We start from the raw sequence: 9,745 nt of genomic DNA on the forward strand, positions 1-9,745 counted from the left end.
CAGTGGCATGATCTCGGCTCACTGCAACATCCACCTCCCAGGTTCAAGATTCTCCTGCCTCAGCCCCCTGAGTAGCTGGGATCACAGGAATGCACCACACCAGTAGAGATGGGGTTTCACCATGTTGGCCAGGCTGGTCTTGAACCTCTGACCTCAGGTGATCCACCTGTCTTGGCCTCCCAAAGTGCTGAGATTACAGGTGTGAGCCACCATGCCCAGCCTTTCTCCACCATTTCTGAGGATAGATCTTCAGGAACAGTTTTAAAGCTTGATGCTTCACTGGACATTGTTCAAGGGAGATTCTGGTTGTTTGCAAATATTTTTTGTGACGGACCTCATCTATCACATCACACGAGGATAAAAACCACTAAACGGCTCCATTGCTATAAAATGTTATTTTTCTGATTTTCTTTTAGTTTTCAGTTAACAATTGAAACTAACAAATTTCAATCTTGAAGACACTCTTAAAATTCAATAAAATTTGCACTTATCAAACAGAAAGGTAATACTCTTTAGTTCTTTTGTTTTAAATTTCAAACATGAATGAACTTCAACACGATCACTTAGGATGACAGAATCGAAGTCATCTACGTTCTGTTTCTTTACCTTTGCAATCACTGTGCTATCATCGTTTGTTTTGAATCTACTGTTTAAATGCAGGGATGTGTCATTCCACCAAGCTTGGGGACAAGGACCGTGACCAAAGTGAACTTCAGCAATTCTGAGCTGCTATAAATTCATTCTTTCAACAAATGCATATGGTTGAGCCTGTGTATCTCAGGGACACATCTATAGCTAGGAATTATTTGAATTAAGTTCCATGTAGAAATCAATGTGTATTAAAATGTCAGTGATAAAAATGTGCTAATGTGAAGCTTGTGGATATATTATTAAAACTCAAAGTAATGGGAGTAGTTGTTTAGAATCTAAACCAACAAGAGATTTGAAAGGAGTATTATTATTATTATTTTTTAATCCTGCACATTGCTTAGAATTGCTGGCACATGGAGACAAAAATGCTCTGTAGGCTTTGAATACCCTCACTTCTTGCATCTAAGGGGGTGGTTTTTCCCTGGCAGGACCACCAATGTGGCCTGCAGAGCAGCAAGTGAGGGGAGGAGTAGTGAGAAACGATGTAAAAGGGGCTCGTAAGAGTCAAGTACTCGGGGGTCTTGCAGGCCGTGGTGTTGGGATGTGGCTTTTAGCTCAAGTGCAATGTGCTCTCATAGTGCCAGGTAGACAGCCCTACCATTGAACATGAACAAGTCACCAGGACATTCCAAGATAACATTTTCTGTTTGACTGTAACCTCCCTGAGGGAAGGCAATGGGTTTCAGGTACCTTTTTAAGTCAGTGTTTTTCCCAACGCTTACAAGAGACAAAATACACAGACAATAACCAGACCATATGTAAGATAGAACTCTGATCTACAATTGGCAGCAAAGAATCCAGGAAGTCAAACTCCTGTCCTTAGCAACCCATCCAGGATGCCAGATAACAACCTTTAACACATTTGGCCTTAAATGGCTGGGACCTGATGAATAACTGACAGTGTCCCTAATTGTTATCACTGCTTCTAACTTAGCACCACATAGAGAAAGCCAAATATGCCCACCTAAACCATCCCGTAGGATGTCTTTCTTCTAGTTAGCTGCCTGCAGCTTCCCTCACCAACAGGACACACTGGAAGCCTTCTCTTTTTCCACTATAAACTTTTCCCACCCCTCTGCCTGCCTTTGAGTCTCTGCCAAAAGTGAGTGATGGTTGCTGACTCTCTTGATATAGCAAGCTCTAAATAAATAGGCTTTGCTTCTTCTAGTTTGGATGGTCTTTGTTTATTTCCATGTCCGACTCACATAGTGAATGAGTGAGTGAATGGGTGACAACCCTGCCATCCAGAAGCTGACCCTGCAAGGGATAAAGCTAAGGAGGGGGTCAGGTGTGGTGGCTCACGCCTGTAATCCCAGCACTTTGGGAGGACGAGGTGGGCAGATCACCTGAGGTCAGGAGTTTGAGACCAACCTGGCCAATGTGGCAAAACCACATCTCTACAAAAATATAAAAATTAGTGGAGCATGGTGGTACGCACCTATAGTCCCAGCTGCTTGGGAGGTTGAGGCAGGAGAATCACTTGAACCCGGGTGGTGGAGGTGGCAGTAAGCTGAGACTATGCCACTGGATTCCAGCCTGGGTGACAGAGCAAGACTCCATCTCAAAAAAAAAAAAAAAAAAAAAAAAAAAAAAAAAAAAAAAAAAAAAAAAAAAAAAAAAAAAAGAAACTAAGGAGGGGAAGATGAATGGCAACAGGGCTAACTGATGACTGAGACACTACAACTACAGGGAAACAGACGGGACCCGTCCTTCTGAGTGTCTGTCTGTTTATACTAACCATCTTCTCTGGATGCCTGCTCTTTTGTAAACCTGGGCTTCTCCTATGCAAAATCATTCCTAACATGCATTTGCACTTAATGTGTGGTGAACACCTCTCCACTTAATTGTGTATCTTTCAAGGATGCAATTTTCAATGGTTTCATAGTATTCCATGAGGTCAAGTGAATGGTTCCGTCTAATTTTATTATATTGAAAATGATGTTTGTTATGTATTGACAAATTATAGTTGTATGTATTTCTTGGATTACAAAGTGGTGTTATGATTTTTTAATACAAGGTGGAAAGATTAAATTAAGCTAATGAACATAGCCATCTTCTCAAATATTTAACATTTTTTATGGTAAGAATATTGGAAATGTACCCTTTTAGTTATATTGAAATGTACAAAACTCAGTTATTAGCTATATTTACCATAATGTTCAATTGATAGAAAAAACTGAATCTCTTTCTCCTGTTTAGTTGAGGCGTTGTGCCCTGTGACTATCATCTCCCCATTCCCCACAGCCCCAGCCTCTGGTAACCATTCTGCTCTCTGCTTCTGTGAGTTCAATTGTTTCAGAATCCATGTATAAGTGAGAACATGCAGTATTTGCCTTACTGTATTTGGCTTATTTCACTTAATGTAATGTTCTGCTTTTCATGCAAATGACAGAGTATTTTTTAAGGTTGGATAGTATTCCATCATGTATATATGCCACATTTTCTTTAGCCATTCATCAGTGGTAGAACACCCAAGTATATAAATCACATATTAAAGGATCTGAAGGGAGAGATAGATTACAGTATGATAACAGTAGGGGACTTCAATAGACCACTTTCAATAATGGATGAATTATCCAGACAGATTAATAAGGCACTTTAGACCAAGTGGATCTAACAGAAATATACAGAACATTCCATCGAATAGCAACAGAATCCACATTCTTCTCAAGTGCACATGGAGCATTTTCCAGGATAGATCACATGTTATACCACAAGACAACTCTTAGCAAATTTAAGAAGGTTGAAATCATGTCAAATATCTTTTCTGACCACAGTGTTATAAAACTAGAAATCAGTTATAAGAGGAATTTTCAGAAAATTCACAAATACATGGGAATTAAATGGATGCCCCCGAACAACCATTGGATCAATGGTGAAATTATAAAGGAAATTCAAAAATATTTTGAAAGAAACAAAAAAGGAAATACAACATACCAAAACTTACGGGATGCAGCCAAAGTAGTTCTAAGAGGAAGATGTATAGCAACAAATGCCTACATCAAAAAAGAAGAGTTGCAAATAAGCAACTTAAAGTTATGCCTCATGGAAATAGAAAAGGAAGAGCAAACTAAGCCCAATGTTAGCAGCGGAAGAAATAATAAATATTAGAGTTGAAATAAATGAGATAGGGACTAGAAAATAATATGAAAACAATGAAAATAAAGGTTAATTTTTTGAAAAGATAAACAAGATTGGCAAACCTTTAGCTTTACTAACCAAGAGAAAGAGAGCAGAAATAAAAGAGGTGACATTACAATGGACATCACAGAAATGCAAAGGCCCATAAGAGACTATTAAGAATAATTATATGCTAGCTGGGTATAGTGGTTCATGCCTGTAATGCCAACACTTTGGGAGGCTGCGGTCGGAGGATCACTTGAGCCCAGGAGTTCAAGCCTAGCCTGTGTAACAGTGAGACTCTGTCTCTACAAAAATAAAATAAAAAAATAATTGGCTGGGTATGGTGGCACGCATCTGTAGTCCAATACTTGAGCCCAGAAAATTGAGGCTGCAATGAGCCGTGATTGCACCATTGCACTCCAGCCTGGATGACACTGCATTCCAGCCTGTCTCAAAAAACAAACAAACAAACAAAACCCCTAAAAACTACATGCCAAAAAAGTTGGCTAACTTAGAAGCAATGCATACATTCCTAGAGACATACAACCTACTGAGATGAAATCATGAAGAAATAGAAAAATCTGATCAGACCAATAAGGAGGGAGGAGATTGAAACAGTCATAAAAAACCAACAAAGAAAAGCCTGGGACCAGATGGCTTCATGGTTGAATTCTGCCCAGCATTTAAGGAACTAATACCAATTCTCCAAAAACTCTTCCAAAAAACTGAAGACAGAAAAACACTTCCAAACTCTTTTAACGAGGCCAGCGTTACCCTGATACCAAAGCCAGACAAGGACATCACAAGAAAAGAAAATGCTTCTAATTTTAAACATAAAATTCCTAAAAGGTGCAGACCAGCTCCTGGGCTCAGGTTCCTTCTCCCCGACTGTCTGTCCATCTGTCTTTCTCTCAGCGCAATCTCATCTCCATCCCTTCCCTTCTTCAATCTGGGGAACTCTCTAGATGGGATGATGACTACTTTCGCTCCAGTTTAGGATTTAGAACGATTACTGCAATTTCTCTGACTGCAAAGTGTTCCTTAGAATGCCACAGATAAGAAGGAAGAATTTAGGCTCCAGGCATGAGCTGCTTTCCTTAAGGACCACCTCTTAGTGACTGATCACCACCATCTTAGATTCACCCACCCACCTGTCATCTTCTGACCAAATTATCTAAGTCATGTTAAGCCCGGGAGAGGGAAAGGGAACCGTACCCATTCTTATGAGTAACCTTGACACGCCACTTCCCACTCTCCCACCTCCATACAGCTACCACTTGCCTCCATGCTCATCCTCAAGTCAAATCAGTATCTAGGATTTTAAAAACTCTTTTCTGGTGATAACTTCCAGAAAATAGCTGGGAGGCTCAATATAAAGAGAGCTTTGCGGGATCAAAATCTAGGTGTCTGTAGTGACTACAGTCAATTACCTATCTATGCATCTCTTGACGGACAGAGTTTTTCTCTGTCACACAGGCTGGAGTGCAGTGGTGATCATAGTTCACGGCTGTCTTGAGTTCTTGGACTCAAGCGATCTTCTTACCTTAGCCTCCTGAGTAGCTGGGACTACAGGTGCACGACACCATCCCTGGCTAATTTTTAAAATTTTAATTTATATTTTGGTAGAGATGGGGTCTTGCTATGTTGCCCAGGCTGGTCTCGAACTCCTGAGCTCAAGTGATCCTCCTGTCTTGGCCTCCTAAAGTATTGGGATTACAGGTGTGAGCCACTACGCCCGATCTGTCAATAATAATATAATTGTATATTTAAAAATAACTAAAAGAGTATAATTGGATTGTTTGTAACACAAAGGATAAATACTTGAGGGGATGGATTTTCCATGATGTGATTATTATGCACGGCATACCTGTACCAAAATATCTCATATAACTCATAAACATATATAACCTCTATGAAACCACAAAAATTAAAAATAAAAAATAATATAGAAAAAAAAAAGAGATGTAGGTGTCTGGATCCACCTTCTAGGGTAAGTTTGCATGGATCCAAGGGGTGAAGGCTGAGCCCAGCTGATTTGTGGTTCATCAGACAGATGACATCCTTCTGCTCTATCATGTCCCCAACCGTAGCTCTGCCAGGGAATTCCAAGAAACCAGGATGGAGGCTTTTGTGTTAAGATCTGTCTTTTACCTGTTTAAATTACAATACTGAATAATTATGTATGTGTAAAAACTGTCGAAAGTATACTTTCATGGAACCTTTGCCGTGTGCTAACATTACTTTTCATTATGACCTATTCATACATCATTTGAACCGAATATCTCAGCCCGGCAATGTAAATGTGTTTTTGTTTTTGTTCTGCAGGTTAGGTCAGCCGACGTCTGCAACAAATACGATTGGAAGGGTGAAGGTGACGTGATTTACTTAAATTAGGTAATTTCTCCACTAAAACATTGAGGCCTCAACTCATAAAGACACTCTTTAGCAGATGAACTATATAGTTGTCCAGCATTTGTCATTTTCGGTGATTTGAAAGGAAAGAACAATTATAAAAATGAATGTAATTCTCTGTTGAAGAAAAAAGATCAGTTTTTGCAGCAGGGGGTGGTGAACGTTCCGCAGATTAAAAACAGGTTTCACAGCAATTCTGCTGCTGTAACATCCTACAATTAAAACACAAGAAGAAACGGCTCTGGTGCCAAAGAAGACAGTTGTGGGAATTAGTTTGTTTGGGGACGGGGAGGCAGGTTCCCCGGGCAGCATCAAAGGTTATTTTGTTTCCCGTAGGAACAGCACTGTTGCCATAAATGGTGCTGGTTTGCTTCCAACCCCCATTTCCCACCGCCTCCCCCCCCCCTTTTCTGACCTGCTTTCAATTAGCAGGGATTATTAAACTGGAAACATTTTAAACTGCTGCTGGCTTTCCGGCCTTATGAGCTGGGGCCTTATGAGCGGAGCTAGAGGCATCACAATAAAAGCTGATTGATTAGCAGAGAATGTACTGATAGGAACCGATGCCCAGTGTCATTTTCTATGCATTCCACAGCCTTCTCTTTCCCCATCGAACGGTGCATCTTCATGGGGAGTTTCACGTTGGTATCTCTCTGGCGCCTTCTGCAGCCTGGAGGCTCTCAAGTTCCATCTCAACTGCCTGACCTGGGCCGGTGACATCTCTCACCTGGACCCCTAGCTAGGGTGGACGGATCCCAGAGGCAATGCAGCATTTCTGCCTATCTCGTTGCTGCTTAATTGAGAGGACATCAGACTAACAGCGACAATAACACATCTCCGCAGAATGCAGGCCACAGAGCGCTGGTGGAGGTAAAGGTGGAGGCAGGTGTCTGTGTCTCGGAGGGTTTCAAAAATGAAAGGCATTTTCCTAAAGTATTATTATCGTCAATGACCTTGTCTTCTAGGGATCTTTCCTGAAGTTTCTTGTGTGCCTATCTGATTTCTCCAACTAAATTATTTCATTTGATAACACATACTACTTGGTTAACATTGTGCTAAAATTTTAAAGATATTTACTTTTTATGTTTAATTCTAACAACAAGTCCCTGATTTGCTGGTACAATAGGTACAGTTAGCAGCCCTATTTTGCAGATGAGTAAACTGAGGCCCATGAGTGGGAAAGGCCAACTTCATTCATCGCTATATTGCTTGTTGTATTAAGCCTGTTCCTGCTCTGAGTGACAGGGGTGGAACAGGTCCTCTATTCCTTCCCAGGTCATTCACTGCTTTTTAAAAAACATCTGTGGATTCTTTTAATACGTGCTTATTGTGTGTGTCCAGGATCTGAGGATGGTGGTGGATTTGTCAAACCATCTGCTACCTTTTGTGGGGACAGGGCTCATGCCCCAGCTCTGTTTCTGATCAGTTTGCAAGGAGGATACAGATACCCATATTGCCAGAGAATCACTGCAATCACCATGAGGAAGCCTGGCTTTTCAGCATTGCCTAATTGCTTGAGTGGCAAAGGTTCGGCAAACCAGCCTGTGTTGGGTGCACTGGGAAAAGGAGACAGGGTCTACTTTTTGATTACACAATGGGCTGCTTTCAACTCCTCCCTCTTTTCTGGCAGAAAGGTGCTGAAGTGAGGGTGGGGGTGGGTGGGTGTTGGGAAGCGGCAGAAAGCGGTTTCCCTAGGGGTGGGGCCCGGGGTGAGGCCAACCACAGTTATTCCAGGATTATGACTCAAAGCACACCAACAAGAAGCATTTATTACCTCCGAAGTAGTGCTGGCTCTATAGTGCTGAATGGAGAGGTGAGGTATTGCAGCTGTTATCTTTTGAACTAACTGCTATTGCGTGTCCCATGACCAGCCGTGGCAGGGTTTTTGTTCCCATGAATGAATGGGCTATAAATCTGTCGGAGCTGACAGTAGCAGCAGTACTAGAGGGTGTAAAGAGAAAATGTGCAGAAGAATCTTGTGGTCTTTGCTTGCCTGGAAAATGAGTTCAATAAAATGGAGGTGATCAGTGCTTATTTATAGGGCAAACTGATACATCCAGCAATGGCCGTCAGAACCTAACTTAGTGTTTTCTCATTTACAGTCGCTCTGTTGTAAAGCACATCTGTGCGCCAAGGGCACTCGTGGAGCTTCCAACAGTTGCAGCCGTGGAAGAAGTAAAGGAGACGCTTGCAGATAAAGGAGTGTTTTCCTCTCTGTTTCTAAGTTTCAGGAGCCTTTAGAGGTAGCTGTCTGGAGAGCTTTAGTGTTGAGGTTTGTAACATGCAGGAAAACCCAAGGCTAGGAACCGTTCCTTATTTACATTTCAGTTTTGAGGGTGAATGGCAGGAAATGGGATAAAATTAATCGCCATTTTTCAGGCCACTGAAACAATAAATTTCAGCAGCTATAAATTTGGAGCTGGGTTAAGTACTGAAAACAATTTATTGCTAATTTTTCCCTTAATTGCATTCCCGAGAAGAAGGGTTTGGTGCTTACTGGGGGAATTATTATATAAAAATTATTCGTTAGAAAGCACAATGAACAGTAAATCAGAAGCTTACCTGAAACAGGGTCAGGGTTCCTCACAGTTCGTCCTCGCCCCCACCCAGGCTGTCTCCAGCAAGGTCTTCAGGAAAGAAAAGGATCAGGGAAAAACGCTCCCACTGTCCCCTCGCCCCCTCCTCTGTGACACCATGCACAGATTCGGTGTTGATTCAGTAAGATGCCTCACCTCAAAGTGATAGTGTGAGTCACGTGTGGAAGCAGAGGGGACATAATGGAACGATCACTGCACGGCATCCCTGCCTCATTTAATTTGTTTTGGGGCTGCAAGCCGTGTCAGGCTAACTGCAGCAGAGGCCATTCAACAGCCTGACCCTGTTGGTGGAGAAAGTTGAAAGATAGTGACATCATGTCAGAAGCTGCCGGGATGGAGTCAACATCCGTTCCTGTCTCTCCTTGGGAGAGCCATGTTTCAGGGCGAGTCTCCTCTGCAAAAAAAGGACTTGATGGGACTGGAGGTCTCGGAGCTGGTGCTGGCCTTGGGGAAGATAATCACTGCAAGTCACTTTACACTACGTGGGGGGAACTTGCTCTCCTTTGGTTGTTTGATGGGCAGGCGTCGCTCAGAGGGGGATGGTGAAATGTCATCTTTCTGTGGTTGTTTGATGGGCAGGCGTCGCTCAGATGGGGATGGTGAAATGTCATCTTTCTGCACATGCCATCTGTATTCCTTTAGGCCTAGAGCAGCCCATGGGTGGGAATTCCCCTGCTTATATCAGTCTTCTTGGCATTTTTCAGGCAAAGAGAGAGTGATGGGTTTGCCATTCCAAACCAGCTATGGGCAGAGCCTGTGCCCGTCTGAGAGCTCCTGGTGGCTGAAATTGCAATTCTGATAGCCATTTGGGGAAGAGCCCATGGGTGCCAAGTGTTTATGATGTGACAAGTATGTCTGCATCATGGATGGTGAGGTCACTGGAAGCCGTTGGGTGGAAGCTCTTCTGTCCCTTCATCTATGGTATCTCTCATCTCAGACTGGTGATGGCTATGATGGTGGGA

At 42.3% G+C, this 9,745-nt stretch overlaps 1 long non-coding RNA gene across 1 annotated transcript in view; it reads left to right on the forward strand.

Moving 5' to 3' along the window:
• The window catches only part of LOC108283517, a 55,511-nt gene that overhangs the window by 44,671 nt on the left and 1,095 nt on the right, over nucleotides 1-9,745 (forward strand). Inside the window, exon 2 of the long non-coding RNA XR_001816869.2 lies at nucleotides 8,289-8,458. This is a non-coding gene — a long non-coding RNA (uncharacterized LOC108283517). The remainder of the gene's footprint in view (nucleotides 1-8,288; nucleotides 8,459-9,745) is intronic.

The sequence above is a fragment of the Cebus imitator genome, unplaced genomic scaffold (genome assembly GCF_001604975.1).
Source record: "Cebus imitator isolate Cc_AM_T3 unplaced genomic scaffold, Cebus_imitator-1.0 Scaffold261, whole genome shotgun sequence".
Lineage (NCBI taxonomy): Eukaryota > Metazoa > Chordata > Mammalia > Primates > Cebidae > Cebus > Cebus imitator.